This window comes from Protopterus annectens, chromosome 4.part0 (assembly GCF_019279795.1).
Source record: "Protopterus annectens isolate FY-2018-M chromosome 4.part0, PAN1.0, whole genome shotgun sequence".
In the NCBI taxonomy this organism is placed as follows: Eukaryota; Metazoa; Chordata; order Ceratodontiformes; family Protopteridae; genus Protopterus; species Protopterus annectens.
In genome coordinates, this window is record NC_056733.1 from 77,651,489 (window position 1) to 77,668,105 (window position 16,617).

Genomic DNA, 16,617 nt, shown 5'->3' on the forward strand with positions numbered 1-16,617 from the left:
TACTGTGTCAGAAACTGGGATAATGGTTCTGTGAGGGAACCCCTCCCTGAAACTATAGGCCTACCAGGTGGATTTTCCAGATTCTTCTGTATTTTGGGTAAGAAATATATATATGGACTGGATAGGTTGGGCACCGTGAGGTGATGTAGTGTATTGTCCATAATAATTCCCTTGTTCTTGGCTGATGCCAAAAACTGGTCGATTCGTTTCTTGAAGCCAGGAGTTGGGTCCAATGTCATATGAGTATAATAACGACTGCCAGCTAACTGTCTCGTGCCTTCCATGTTGTATTGGGTCCAATCCTGTACCACCACTGCCCGACCCTTATCTGCAGACAATATTGCCAAATCATGGTTAGTTTCAAGTTCATGGAGAGCATCCATTTCGATCTTTGCGAGATTGTTTGATTTGGCACAGAATTCCCTAAAGTTGAAATGCAGATCTTTGAGAATGCAATTCTGAAACATTAACACATTATGATGCATTGGTGGCATGAAATTAGATTTGTGGTATCTGAATCCATTCTGTGATTCAGGATTGGTTGCTGTTTGGAAAAATAATATAAGGTTAAGAAGTCTACAAAATGAAGTTATATCTTATGCAAATGTATCTTCAGACACATAAAAGCCAGGTATAAAATTAAGACCTTTATTCAAAATTTTTTCTTGGGTGGGTGACATAGGAGTGGATGATATAATCAAAACATTATTCTCTACTATTTCTGTACCATCAGTTTCAGCAATCCTTCCATGTTTCCACTTTTGTGATGTTTCCTGCCCCCCCCCCCCTGCCTACCCCTAAAGGGATTGATGTGTTACTTTGTTTTGAGGCTGGAGAGTCTGAGACATGCTGTGCATCAGGCTCAAGGCCTGATGAGGATTCCTCACCAGAAGTATCATAACTGGATGAGGAAGGCTTTTTTAGGACGAACCTGGGTCTTTTCCTTTTGGCCACCTTTCTGTGTGTGTTTGCTCAAACCTCACATGTCTGTTACTGGAAAAAGGATGCCCACCCTCATAGTCAGATCCGTACAAAACTTTTTCATTTTTCTGTCTTTTAATTGCTGCTCCAAAGTTAGCAGATCCTGACTGAGTTTCCTGAGACAGGTGTTGTAGGATTCCTGTCCTTCAAATTTCTGAATGTGTGATTTCTAATATGTCTTTGTCAATTGTTCTCTCATAATGAGAGGCTAAGATTTCAACAAAGCTCATAGAGGCTCTTTGTTGAGCCACAGCCCATTGTTCTGTAAGGGTGGTATCAATATTCGGAACCGGACCCAATGGCTGTATACATACCCTCAACCCCCGTGTTGAAATGTCCTTAGCTGAATATGCCTTGAAAAGTTTGGAATGTGATACATTGGTCAGAAGGGACCTCATACTCTTATTAAGTTTGAGAAACTGTGCCTCACATGTATTTTCTAGGACCAAATCCCCTGGCCCATTTTGATTAGCTGTATTGCCAAGGCCAAAAATGGCCAAATCATCCCTATCTGAGGATAAGCCCTGTAGCAGGTGAGTAAGATCCATTGGTGGTTAATAATCAGCACAAAATCTATTTGTCCCCTATTCTAACACCAGAAGTTAGAAATATGAGTCTCCCAGATGGGGTAATCAAAATGCCTAAACATGATCCAGTGGTTAGCTTGAATGCATATACTGTTATTTTTAAACATATAACATGAAAGAAAGGCAACCTTTGTGGCAATGCTATGTTCATATATCAATCCAATATGGAAGAATCAAGTGTGGACAGTATTATCCCCTGCTTCTCTCCCTCTCTCTCTCTCTCTCTCTCTATATATATATATATATATTTTTTTTTTTTTCAAACAGTGCTAAGTCTCAACACACTGACTTACTCAGGATAAAGTCATATACTGTTATTTTTGTCATACAACTCCAAAAGAAGGCAACCCTTGTAGCAATGCTATATTCATATGCCATATCAATATGAAATCATTGAGTGTGGACAATATTAGCCCCTGTTCCTCAATATGTTTATTCAAGTAGTGCTAAGTCCCGACTCTCAATTAGCAAAACCCCATAAATCGCTGACTCCACACTTATAAAATGTACATGTAAAGAGACTTAGGACAATGTTAGCCCCTGCTGTAAAGTCCACCTGAATTGAAGTGACTTTAATTGCTAAGCAGTGCTAAGCCCATAGTCAGTATAAACATATTCTTCACCATGTTCAAAAACACAAACTACAGTAGCCTTTGCCGTACATAGATAATAGTTGCCATGCAGAAAATAACCAACCATGGACCAAGGAAGGTTAATAGTAATGGTCCTGGAACCAACATCCTAATGTTGAATAGGTGTTAATAGTCTACTATGTTAAACTCCACCAATATGAATGTACTTCCTGCCAAAGAAAGTTTATACTAAGGAATAAAATCCTTGTTATATAATCTTTGGAAACCAAGTCTCAAAGTGGGTCAAAATTCAATGAAAACATCCAATTGTAATATATGTGGATTTTGCCAAAATGATGGACAAATTAAATATTAAGTATAGACTCATAGGCATCAACTTTAAAAATAAAGGTTGCAGTATAAGGTGTAAATCATTGTTGTAGGTTCCCAGTACCAAAGGACAGTAATTTGAGGACCAAAAGTATATGTATGAATCATAGGTACCCCCAAGGATATATTCTATAATAAACAGTTGGCTACTGTAGTCCTGTCCCACATATATTCATACACTAATAATTGTCCCTGCAGCTACACTCACTGCAGAAGGGTGATGAAGACATGCCAATTCTACAGCAAAAATACTGGGCAAGTATTTGATATTTTCTTTTTTGCTAACTGTCAGAATGACTGGGTGATATATTTAGCTACCTGTAGCTGCTCTGCATTTTATGTGGGACAAACATCCAAGCATCTCAAATTCAGAATCTCTGAACATCTAAGTGACATCAGACAAAAGAAGCTTACGAATGCCTTATATAAACATACTGGGGTACATAAGAATGCATCTTTTACTTTTACTGTGATTGAAAGAATCATTGGACAGAGAAGAAATAAATCAGGTTGGCATCAGATATTAAATAACAAAGAGAAAAAAATTGATCATGAAACTGGGGGCACTGTTTTCACCAGGGCTTAATGAATACCTTTAATTGGTATGGACAATTGAATAATTAATCTACTAAGTTGGAGCTTCTTTAGTGGTGAGCTATACAAAGGAGAACAAGTGAATATGTTTTTACTGCACTGAAGAAGGCTTTGTATTTTTACAGCCCAAACTGGTCTGTTTTGTTTCCTTGTCATGCCTTTGAGCTAATAAAAATAAATATAAAGCTTATGCTACAGTCTGCTGGTTCACAATTTTTTTACTACTATATACACTTTGTCACTGTATGCAGAAAAGTAGAAAATATGAATTATTTTTTTCAGGGAAGAAGTGAATAAATTTCTGCCACACAATTTCAATGATGTACCAATGTTAGAGGAACAGCAAACAGCAGTGACCATTTCCCAGCATACAATTTGGCAGAAACCCGAAAGAATGGATCATGTTATGAGCAAATATTATCTTTTGTACAGTGCTAATGTTCTGTATAACTAAATGATTATTGTTAGGTTAGTTTATAATTTGTTGGCACGGGGGGCAGTCATTCTGATGTGATTTTGTTTTTCAGTCAAAATGGCTTCTTTATGTGGACATTTTGTTCCTGATGTCCTTTCAGCACACTGACTCAGGACTGCAGAATCTTCCATTCACTTTTCTTGAGTAGCTACTGAGGCCATTTCAGTTTTGTTACTTGCATATTTCTAGAAAAATTCACAGTAATTTATTTTGTTTTTGTTTTTATTCTCTTCTTTGGTTTTAGGTCTGAATGTTTCTTGGCTGTACTGCCTGTTTATGTGTGATAAAACTTACACTGACAGATTACGTATCTGTCTCCTAGGAACTCAGCCGTTCTCATAGAAACAGGTGACATTTACTCAGATGGACAGCTGAGTGCCATTTTTTGCCATAGCAGCATTACTCAAGTGTACAGCTGTTTTAGTTAGATGCCCACAGTGTGATATGCTTTTACACACACGTATCAGCTGAGTAAAACTAAACCAGTACTACATAAAACAAGTACAAACATTTAAACTAGATGATAATTGATAATTGTTTGTCATATTCCAATTATCTGCATTTCTGTTCTGAGCTATCTGTTCATAGGGGATATCAGAGCTTTTCATTTTAACCCTGTTTTATTGTGACAGGGCTACCTACCATAGATGTGCTTAGACCTCAAGATATTCTCTCCGAAAGGATAAGAAGAAATCACAATTGAATAGAGTAAAGTAATCTTGTCTTATGACGTGAAAAGAAGTAGTCAGTGCTATAACCCTACTAATAAAAGTATGTTAACCATTGTGTATGTACAGCCAATGCAGGTGGAAAAGTTCACACTGAACTGCATGCTGGGTTCAGTAGTTTCTTTATTAAGCATCGGAAAGGATGCAGCATTTAGTGACATATTTTGATTCTGCATGCTGATGTACTTTTCAGGGCTACAGTCAGGGAGAAAAGCAATGAGGCATTAGTTTTAAAAGGAGAGCGAGTAGTGATAGTCTACGACACTGGTGTTACTGAAGAATAATGGACACTGTAAGTAACAAAGTGCAGCTTTATTGAAAAGTCCATAGGACTAAAGCCACCCAAAGGATCTCACTGCAAAAATATATGACCTGCTATGTAGTTTACAAGAGACACCCAGTGGATCTCAGTACCAAAATATATGATCTGCTACATAGCTTACAGGAACCAGTAAAACTGAAAGAAAAAAATAATTTACATGGCTTGTGGAGACTTTGCAAAACCAGTTGGACCCCAAACCCACTCAACTGCAGAGGAATTGATTCCAAATAAGGCAACTGTTAATATATGAGAGAATTTTTAGCTATGTGTCATAGTTGTACAAATTATCTTAGTGTTATTAGTTCAGCGGGTGATAGGTAAGACACCAAGAGACAGGCTTGTGTGTGCCACTCAGAATGACAGCATGCTGAAAAAAGCTGTTTTGAAATAAGATGTAATACTAGAGAAGACATTAAACATTGCTGTGGCCAATGAGATAGTCATGAGAGACTGCTAAACTACAACAAAAAGTAGCTGAGAGCAGCACTAACAGAATATCTTGTAAGAAAACACACAACACATGTTTTCATTATGACAAGATGTTACACAATGACTTCAACTGTTCGTTCAAAGACAGGTTACAGGAAGTGCCATATTCAGAAACTGTGCAAATGGGGAAGTGTGAGTTTTTTTTCTCTATGACTTTCCCCCTCTGTTCTGCCAACTCTCAAAACACCCCTTTAGGATTCAGTCTAATTAGTTCCCCAGCAGTAGGATCCACCGGATATGCTGGGACAACAGTTGTCCAGATGGCCATCATATAGACATTCTTTGGGGAGTTTGAGCCCTCACTGTCATCCTGTAAATCAGGCTATTATTTGTAATCTAACTTCCTCTGCAGGTGTTGATGTAAGCACTTGTATCATCACAAGGAATGCCTGTGATATTCCATCCATGCATATCTGCTTCTATTCCACATGTCAGCAAGGGCTACCATTACTAGCACAGATGACCATGTCCATGCTCTTCTCAGACCATGTCCCTCACATCATGATATGTCTCCACCCTTCAGCTGAGGATCTGTCATTGCAGCAGTTGACTAAGCCAGCTGGAAACCACCAGCCCTCACCCCAGAATGGGGGGACCCATTCTCCCTTCCTATGCCAACAAGCACCCAAGCTACTAATCTAACTCAGGTCACAAGGAGTGTAGTCAGGTTTTTATACCTCTATACTACCAGTATGGGGGATGAAACTATGCAAAAACTGGACAAGTGCATGTACTGTATTTAAAGCTATATTATATTTAAACATGACTGAAAATCATTTGGGTCACTCCATAAGTGGCAGAAGTGAAACTAAGGAGCAATATGGTTTATTATTTCTTTCATTGACTACTAGAAAATGTTTTCTGACATACAGTGTTGGGTACTAAAGAGATAGACAGCTGAGAAAACGTATTTATTTACATTTTGTTGACTGAATTTGCCTCTTTTTGCAGAGAGGATCCAGGATACAGAAGCAAACAGAGGCACAGCAGATGGGGGAGTTGTGTGAATGGTGATCCCTTACCTCAATAAAGATTGTGTCCAAGACAATTTCCCTGAAGTATTGGCATGTGTTCCTTTGTTCAAGAGCACCATGTGAAAAGGTGTTTTCTCTTTTCCTCAAGGTTTCTAAGATCATGAAGTTTGTATATATAAGTAAGAAGGCATAGGAATGAAGTTTACCACATGGGGGGGGGGGCTACAAAAACTTTCTTTAGTGACATTAACTTGAATGTGGAGTGTATGTGTGTATGTGCATATAGGGAAAATGTATCTGGTGGTATACCTGCAGGGATTCATGTCAATTTGTTGAAAGCAGTTTCATTGAAGCAAAGAAACCAAAACCAGTCTGCTGAAAATAATTTTTTTTTGTTTTGTAAAGGAAAAGAAAACAAAAAACGCTCATGTAGTAACAAGTCACTCACAATACTTTAATGATAAAACGATACTGTATGGTTAAGCACTTTCGTCAAATAAATGACATCATCAGAACACATAACAGCATAGCAACCATCCATTTATATTCAAAAAAGGTGTGGCAATCAAGGACCCTTAAATATTTAAAGAAACAATGTTACTTAAAATATTAACTAGATAAAAATGGTATAAAATTGTGTTAATAAACACACAATGATGTTAAAAAACACAAAATATGTCACCCACTCAAATTGACAACAATAAACTAGCACTTATTAGCCCTTCTTTTAAGTTCACTAAAGATAGAAATTGTATCATTCAAATCAGGGAAACTGGCAGTGTCAAAATGCAACTGCCAGTACATCTCTCTCTGCAATAAAAGATTTTGCCAATCCCCTGGAAATACCCCAACTTTGATCTGTTCTAAAACTAAAAATTTAAAATGTTTGAACCCAAAACCAACACCTGAGTGTCTTGCCAATGCACTTTTACTATCATTCTTTTTAATACTGTAAGCATGCTGATACATGCTCTTATTCAAATAATTGCTAGTCTTCCCAATATAAAATGCAGTGCAAGTGTTACATAAAGCAAGGTAAATTACTCTTTCCGAATCACAGTTATACTTGCCACCTTGACACACATTGTTCAACCTCTGAAACCACACGTCATCAGGTAAGGTGCAAATAATAGGGCATTGATTGCAGTGCCCACATTTCCTAGGGTTCAACCCTCTCAACAACCTACATTTCCAACAAGGATTTAATATTTCTTTTGTTCTTACAAGTAAAAGGAGGGGTAGCCTCAAAGTGTTTACTAATGTCAGCATTACTAGACAGCAAGTACCAATTCCTTTGAATAATTTTTGAATGTCACCAGCGTCTAAAGAATACTGCAAAATCATGTTATTTCTATGGTCTGGTGTACAATTATTGTTTGCAAACTGTGCAAGACCAAAATGAAGGATCAGAGAATATCGGTCCTTCCTATGTGTCCAAATCTCCTCACATAAATTCTTAAACAGAACAAGGAGGTATCCTCTATCTAGGAACATACATTTAAGACTTTCAAAGTGCTTCAAACAAGTATTATCATCAGAAGTCAGCCTTGAAATTCTAATCAATTGACTCAATCACCCCTTTCATTTGAAAAAAGGAGTGACAAATATCATAAGAAAGAAAGGCGTTACAAAAGGTAAGTTTCTGATAAATTTGTGTCTCAAACCCACCAGAAGGGAACCTCAAAATTTTGATGTCTAAGTAATTCATTTTTCCCCCTCCAATAGTGTACATGAACTCAAGGAGTGTAGTATTATCTGACAATCTATCCACAAAATGCAAAAATTTATCATGTGAGCCTTCCCAGATGATCAACAAATCATCAAGATATCTATAATAACCCCTACATTTTTGAAATTCAGAGCATTGAAAGACAAAGTCCAACTCCCAGCAGAGTAATACAATATTAGCAAACAGGAGGGTGCAAGCTGCACCCATGGCGACACCTGAAATTTGTTTAAAAAACTCATCACCAAAAGTCAGAAAGTTGTTGCAAAGTAGAATGTCCATGAGTTCAATCACCAGATGCACCCCCTCAAGGTCTAATCCCCCAAATCTAGACATTATCTGTCCAAACCACTCCAAAGCCACATCGTGTGGGATAACAGTGAACAGACGTTTGATATCAGATGTTGCAAAAAGAAACGAGCCGTCTGCGTTGACATTTTGGAGCTTATCAATTAGATCCCAAGAATCCTTAACAATACGCACAAAAGGAAGTAATACCTTTTTAAGTTTAAAGTCAATAAATTAGCCAAGGGTTCAGTAATTGAACCTTGAGCAGACACAATTGGACATAGAGGGGGATCCACAATGGAAGACTGAACCTTCTAAATACCGAAAATCTTAGGAATGGCAGGATGCTCTACTCTCAAGCAGTTGTATAAACTCTTGAGTAATATGCCCAAATAGCAGCAGATCATCCAGTGCTATCTTAATAGCTTGGTGGGCAAGATTAATTTCATTAACAGATACTACCATGTAAACTTTTGTGTCATTCAATAAGGTATACAATCTCCCACTATAATCATGGGTGTCCATTATAAGTCCACCCCCTTTGTCCGGTTTCATACATCGAATAGTATTGTCATTAACGAAACCATTTAGAAGTGCTCTCTCATTGGCAGTCATGCTGAAAAATGTTTTCTTCCTTTGATTACTGTTTAGAGCCTCCTGAATATATCTTTCACACATCTTTTTAAAAATTGTGAGAGCAGAATGAAGAGGGGGATTTGCCACACTCTTCCTCCTAACTGTACCATTATTAAACGATACATTGCCATCCACAATTAAGCCTAAATTGAGTTTCCTCGTAAAAATTTTTAAGTCTAACAGAGTACTTACTATGGAGGCTTTACCTACTGGAATAAAATGAAACCCCTTTAGAAAGACTTTATGATGTTCAGGGCTAAATGGTAACTGAATGTAATTATGTATAGTAAAATCATATTATGATGTAACAGAAACAGTACCTGCATCCAAATTCAATATTTCAGAGCCAACAAAATCCAAGATATCGCCAAAGGGGGATACTAGTGAGCTGTGCGAGTGTTCCTCCTGAAATATTTCTTCTTCTTCGGGTGGTAATTGGAACCCTCTGAATGGTACTGATTCTGTACCTTCCCTTTGTCCTGAAGTCTCGCTGATCATCTGAGGGAAAAATCTGCAGAAGGGAGTTCTGCATCATGTCTCACATTGTCTTCATTGCCTCCATTCAAATTACTAGAAAGGGCCTCCAAAATGTCCATACCCACACCATCCGGGGGAACTGGATAGGCCGTACAGTTCCTGTAATATGTTTCATCCCGAATCAGTTTACAATCTTTCCTGGTCTTAGAACAAATCAGTTTATTCTCCACCAAGGAAAATATGTTGTTAAAATGATTCCGTTGTCTTTGGAAATCCAAGTTGTTAATAATGGAATCCGAATTTTTTTAAATAATATCCTTCACCTTGGCCATTTGCCTTTCATTATCCTTAATCAACTAACATGTTAATTCCAAACCCATCCTGTTGAATAATTCAATTAGTTCCAAATGGAAAGGAGAATTGGTTTCAATGTCCTGTGGAAACTTCCTCAGACGTAACCATTTTGGAACTTGTTGTCTCCTGACACTCTCAGGCAGGAAACCATTGTCAAGTTGGAGTGTTTTGCATTTAAACACGCTCCTTTCCAACATAGTAATCTGTTCATTAACATTTAAGAAGGAGCCATCTTGATGTTGAATATATGGCAGCACCAATCTCTCTGTTATCTAACCAATTAACCACCTGGTTTTGGAACCAAAATCCTCCTTGTTGACACCACCACTTGAAATAAGGTTGTCATCACTACCTTTAGCTGCCTGGGCAGCCAAAACTCCAGCTGGTCTCCTCAGTCCACAATGGCATTCAGTGTTAGATAGACATTCACTCCTGTAAACGTTGTTAAAGTTTACCAAGGCCTGTGTTAAAAGCTGAATCAAGGCCGTTAAATCACTGGAATCTGTAGGCTGAGTGGTGTTGCTCAATAATACAGGAGAGTTGATTTGAGACATACCTGAAATAGAAAAGAAAAAACAGTGAATAACAAAACAAATCGTTCACAATCGGGCATGAATATAAAACCAAATACTAAGAAAACAAAAGACTTTCATTTAGCAACAAGTCACTCACAATACTTTAATGTTTGTTTTGTAAAGGGTTAACCTTAGAGGAAATAGATGAGGCAGAAGAGAAACATTGTAAGTGAAACAGATTAGTGTAGTTCTGAGCTTACAAAAAAGGCAGGGTAGTAGCACTAAACAGCACAACACTAGCTACAGCAAGTAGCTCATCAACTGCTGGCAGTGGAATGCTGCTGCTGCTGATGCAGGATTCATAAAACAAACAAACAAAAAAAAAGATATAGCAGATATGAAAAACCAGGAAATGGGTGTCTGGTACTGGTTCTGTGAAAGTGGTTCACAGGTTCATAGGAGTTTCAAAGCAAATGAATCAAAAGGCAATGTTCAACTTACCAACACCTACCACAAGAGAAGCAGGTTAGTCCAGGGGCAAATTTATACCAATCCGTCCAGTTATCCAGGCTAGATCTGAAGAATGATATGGTGTCACATTGTTTAGTTTGCTGGAGAAGCCTGTTCCAGAGATGAGGTAAGAGTTAAATACTATACATATCCCTGTATCAAGTTTTATTAATCTGTTGGTAGTGATTTATATCTTGTTCTGGTGTTAAAAGCGCTATTTGATTTGTTAAGATGCAGGAGTTCAAGGTGCAGAGGTTCCCTAGAGGCACAGAATGCAAGGTACAGAGCTCACATTAAGAGGCTGTAGGATACAGAGTAAAGGGACAGCACTTTGGGACTTTTCTGGTCGCTCAAAATCTTTAGACTAGCAGTCTTTCTTGTTTAGGAACCTCTGGTACCGTTCCTATTGCACTTTAAACTATTCCCGGTGCCAGAAAGTGTACTCTTCAAATTTTCCCTTAGAATTAGCTGGTTTCTCAGTAGCAGCACTAACATCTGAATACCTGTGACTAGCACTTGCTCTAAAGCCTGCTGGAAAGCACTAGGAAGCCTTAAACTGATAGAAGCACTCAATTCTCTTTGTTAATAAGGAGAAATTAATCATAGGCACTAAACAGCCTATAACTGCAAAGTACTTTGCCAAGGTAAGGGAAAACAGCTCTTGTACTTTACAAAGGAAACACTGAACCAGGCATGTCCAGGGGTCAGCTTCTGGTGATTTCTCCTGTCCACCTGGTGAATCTGGGCATACTGGGGCAATGCAGCAATTGCCTTATGTACACAGACAACCCTCTCCTCCTATCACCCAACACTACAACCTGCGAGAGATGCACTTACATAGCCAAACGGGAAGCAAAGCTCTCTCCAGCCAAGATTGGGATAGACAGTCAAGAGGAGAAGGTTAACACCTGCACTACACCTCAAGCAACACATAGCCCTTCAAAACTCACACCACCAACATCCACACATAGTAACAATAAACTCAGTTATGCTGTGGCCCTTAACATTAACCTGCCCAAGCAACAAGGACCTCCAAAGCTGAAATGCAAACAAACACCAATCACAACCAAAGTGACACATAGGTCAAAGCACCAGTGTGTCACCAAACAACAGCCCCTAAGGCAACACAACTTACCCAACACTTTAGTCATAGGTGACTCTATAATCAGGCACACTGATGTTCCACTCACCAGGCTGAACAAGGAGAAAATTACTGTCAGCTGCCTGTTGGGTGCCAGGATCCACCACATAATGCATGCACTCAAGTCACTCCACAAAAAGTACAAATACGATTCTGTCATTGTCCATGTTGGAGTGAATGACTTGAGACGTAGCTCCCTGGACTACATGAAAAGAGACATGGAAGAGCTCTCGGATCTTGTGGCCCAGGTATGACCCTAGCCCTGTGCAGCATCCTGCCTTCGCCCAGAATGATACCACAGTATAAGGACAAAATGATTGACTTCAACAATTGGCTACATTTCTGGTGTCATTCAAAGGGGATCCAGTATCTGTCTGCCTGGGATGACATGATCAACAAACCACGATGCTTTGCCAGAGATGGTCTGCACCTGTCGCCCCTGGGATTCAGTTAACTGGCTAAGACTCTTGCCACCCTTATAGTGCCTTTTTTAGGCAAGGCTCAAAGGACAAAACCACCACCATAACAGATATAAGCATGCAAAATCTGAAGGTAATGCTACTCAATGCTAGAAGTCTAAACCTCAAAATGCACTCTCTCGAGGCACTCCTAAAAATGGAGAACATCGATATCTGTGCAGTAACTGAGACCTGGTTCAAGGCTCCAGAGAGCACCCCTGCAATGCCAGGCTACAACTCTTACCACACTTTTCAGCCCCCAAACCAGGACCAAAGCACTAAAGGCAGAGGAGTGTTCATATTCACCAAGGATATTCACACCTCCAGGCTAGTTGCCGAACACAATGCATCTGAAATTCTACAGGTGCAATTAACACTAGGTAAGACTGCAATCCAAATTGTAGCTTGCTACAGATCCCCCACCATGCCCCAAGATTCTCACTACACCTTTCTAAACATACTGGAAAATATTAAGATACAACCAAACAGTCTAATACTGGGTGATTTCAACTACCCTGCCATTAATTGGGAAAACTATTTGGGTACCAACACCTTTGCCCAATGGTTCTTGGAATTCATAAATTCCAATGCCCTGGATCAACTAATCCATAGTCCCACCAGGGGCTCAAATATCCTAGACCTGGTCATTACCAACATGGGAGATCAATGCTCCACACCTATGGTCACCCCCTCATTGGTCAGGTCTGACCATAAGCTAGTTATGTCAAGAATCTAAATGGCAATGCTCAGATCTGCTCTGAGCTACAACAGAATGGCATTAAATATACTGATCCCAAGGATATTTCCAATATCCTGGCAGATTGATTTAGTGCCAACTTCACCCCCCTCTCACCCCCCCAAAGGGCCCATCTCAATACCAAACGATTGCCAAATTCTGGTAATCACGGCCACACAGGTAAAAAATGCACTCTCCAAAGCTACGAATACAGCATCCATGGGACCAGATGACATCCCGGGCTGTGTACTACATGAACTACAAAATGAACTGGCACCTCACCTAAGTGTTATGTTTAATCATAGCCTCACCTCAGGTTTTGTGCACAATGAGTGGCGCACAGCTACAGTTATCCCACTCCACAAGGGGGGATCCACCTTGGATCCCAGGAACTATCGTCCCATCAGTCTGAGGAGCCTAATCTACAAAGCCATGGAATGCATTATCATGGAACTTATAAACAAAGGCATTGGCAACCTTCAAACACTGGGCCCCACCCAGTTTGGTTTCGTAAAGGGACGATCATGTCTCCTCAACCTGATTGACTTCTTCGAATCATTCTCCAGAGCCGTGGACGAGGGTAAGGCAGTCCATTCAGCCTATTTGGACCTTGCCAAGGCCTTCAACACCATCCTCTACTCTGGAATAATAGATAAATTTACTAAGCTGGGCATTAATCCCTATGTCACTGGATGGGTTACCAACTGGCTTATTGACTGAACCCACACTGCAAAAGTAGATGACTCAAAATCCAGCTCCAGACAAGTGACAAGTGGAGTCCTGGGACCATTCTCTGAAGTACAGGCGAACACTAAGGGACTCTGGCTAACAAAGTTCGCAGATGACTGCAAACTGGGAGCCATTATTGAATTGCCAAATTATGTGAATATTCTACAAAAGGGCCTTACAGAAACAGATGCTTGGTGCCAGAGCCATGGGCTCAAGCTCAATGCCAAGAAATGTATAGTTATCCCCTTTGGGAAAAACCATGTACCCTTGAATTACTACACAAGTGGCAGTACAGTAAACACCGAAAGTGTGATGAGAGACTTAGGGACACAGGTGGACAGGGGTCTCACCTTCGATAACCACATAGCCACAACAGTCAGGAAATCCTTCTATGTGGCACACCTCATCACAAAGGGCTTTTCATCTAGAAAAAAGGAGGTCATTGTCCCACTGTACTCATCCTTCATTAGACCCATTATAGAGTACAATGCCCCGTTTGGTATGTACCTCACAAGACATCTGCAACAACTGGAAAGGCCACAGAAATACCTCACTAAATGAATCACAGGCCTAAAGCAGATGCCCTATGCTGACTGTCTAAAAATACTCCAGCTATACTCTATCGCATATCGCCTACTCAGAGGCAATCTCTGTTTAACATACAAGGCCATGTCAAACCCAGTGCGGTTGGACATGCTACACTTAAAGAAATCCCAATCCCTCAGAGCCACATGCTCCAGGGATCTAAACCTGGTCATCACAATGAACAAAACATGCTGGAGGGATAAGTTCCTGACCCAGCGACTCCCCATACTCTGGAATAGACTGCCCATACATGTCAAGCTGAGCGCCTTTTTGGCCTTCTTCAAAAGGAACCATGACGATTGGATGGGAGATAGGAAATTCACCCCAGGGATCATGTCAATCACCCTGCTAGACAGGAGACCAGGGAAGTAAATATTTTGGGAAGAAATAGCCAGGGAATTGTTATGGCTAGGCTTGTATAGGTCCTAGGGCCAATAGCCTAGTACCAGCCTATGAACCTATGAACCTATAAGACAACTAGATAGGTACAACCCAAAAGAGGCATTTTACTCTATAATAGGTCTAATCAAGGCAGAATACAAGGGAATGCTAACCTATTTTGATCAGCATGATATGCCTTTTGTGAAACAAGCTGGAATATCAGCCATCTCATTTCATGCTGACAATGCTAAATCCATTTTTTTCTCTGTGTAGAGGCATCATTCTTAGTGAAGGTAGGATTCCACTAAGGACCTGTTTCTTACCTGCATTTCAAATGTATAGTGAGAGTCAGCATGTCTCTCTTTATGTATCTTGGGGCTGAGACCCTCAACTCATTTGCATCCAAGCTAATCTTCTATGTATTGTTCCAATTTTAAGATATGTGCTGACAAGGCAAGCATCATTATGAGTTATGAATCAAATGGGAGTACGTGAGAGTAGCTAAGGGAGTACAGCAAGCAGGTGAACACACAGCAGGAACACACTAAGGTAAAGCATGTTTGGGAAAGGTAGGGCACATATTTGCTTTGTATGGGGAGGCCCCATTTTGTAAATATTGAGAGAGGATAGGAGAGGAAAGGAGAGAAAGGCACAACGGGAGAGGAAAGGAGGGGGAGTCAGGCAGACAGAGAGCACAAACACACATGTAAGAGCACAGACAATTAGGGATGTACATAAACAAACAGATAAGAGACAAATGGCTGGTGACAGGGTGGTTTAAAGGCAGCATGTCAGCTACTGGTCAGCTTAGAGGGACATTACTGGAACCAGTAGATGGTGATCCTGGGTCATTAAGGCCAGTATCATGTTCCACTCCTGCTTCTGATGGTCATGTAGCATCAGACAGTCAGTCCAGTGAATCTGATACCTGCTGCAGGAGGGTTTGAGCTAATGACAACACAGTAAAACATTACCCAGTGAACTGCAAAGTCCATCTCATGCTCCAGCTTTAGCTAAGCTAGGGAATGGATTGGGACAGGCTACCTAACTGAGATTGGCTACCCCAGTGAGGCACTCCCATTTTGATAACCTACCTCAGATACAACGTCTGTCAGGACAACTGCAGCAGATTGCAGCTGATGTACTTGTGCAAACAACCCAAGGATGACTTCTCCTCTCTTGCTTGTCCTTCACATGGTGTACTTGTTTGCCATGGGGACACCTCCTGGGAGCATATCTACATAATCCCTGTCATGATATCCATTCACCCTGTGTCCACATGTACTGCTGCACGATGCCATGCCTGCTTTCATGGAAGCCTACTCCTCCTGCAGCTCCCAGTGGACATCTGTGTGTTATATTCCACTGCAATATCCCTTCATAGGTCCACTCTTACCACTACACATCTTACTAACCACTGGGTACCACAATGTCCAACATAATTCTAGCTTCCAATGTCTACACATCACACTCCAACTGTGTTATTTTGAAAAGCTAGGCCAACATATGTGTGGAGGTGCCACCTCACTGTACCCATACATATGTGTGGCAGTGTCACCTCACTGTACCCACACAAATATGTGGCAATGCCACCTCACTGTACCCACACATATGTGTGGCAGTGCCACCTCACTCTACCCACACATATATGTGGTAGTGCCATCTCTCTGTACCCACACATATGTGTGAGAGTGCCACCTCACTGTATCCACACAAATGTATGACATTGCCACCTCACTCTACCCACACGTGTGTGGCAGTGTCACCTCACTATACCCACACATATGTGTGACAGTGTCATCTCTCTGCACCCACATGTGTGTGTGGCAGTGTCACCTCACTGTACCCACACATATGTGTGGCAGTGCCATCTGACTGTACCTACATATCACTTGCCTACTAATACAGTCTTTACTCTTCCCAAGTTTACAGATATCCTCCAAAGTGGCAGATGGCAGACATGTTCAGG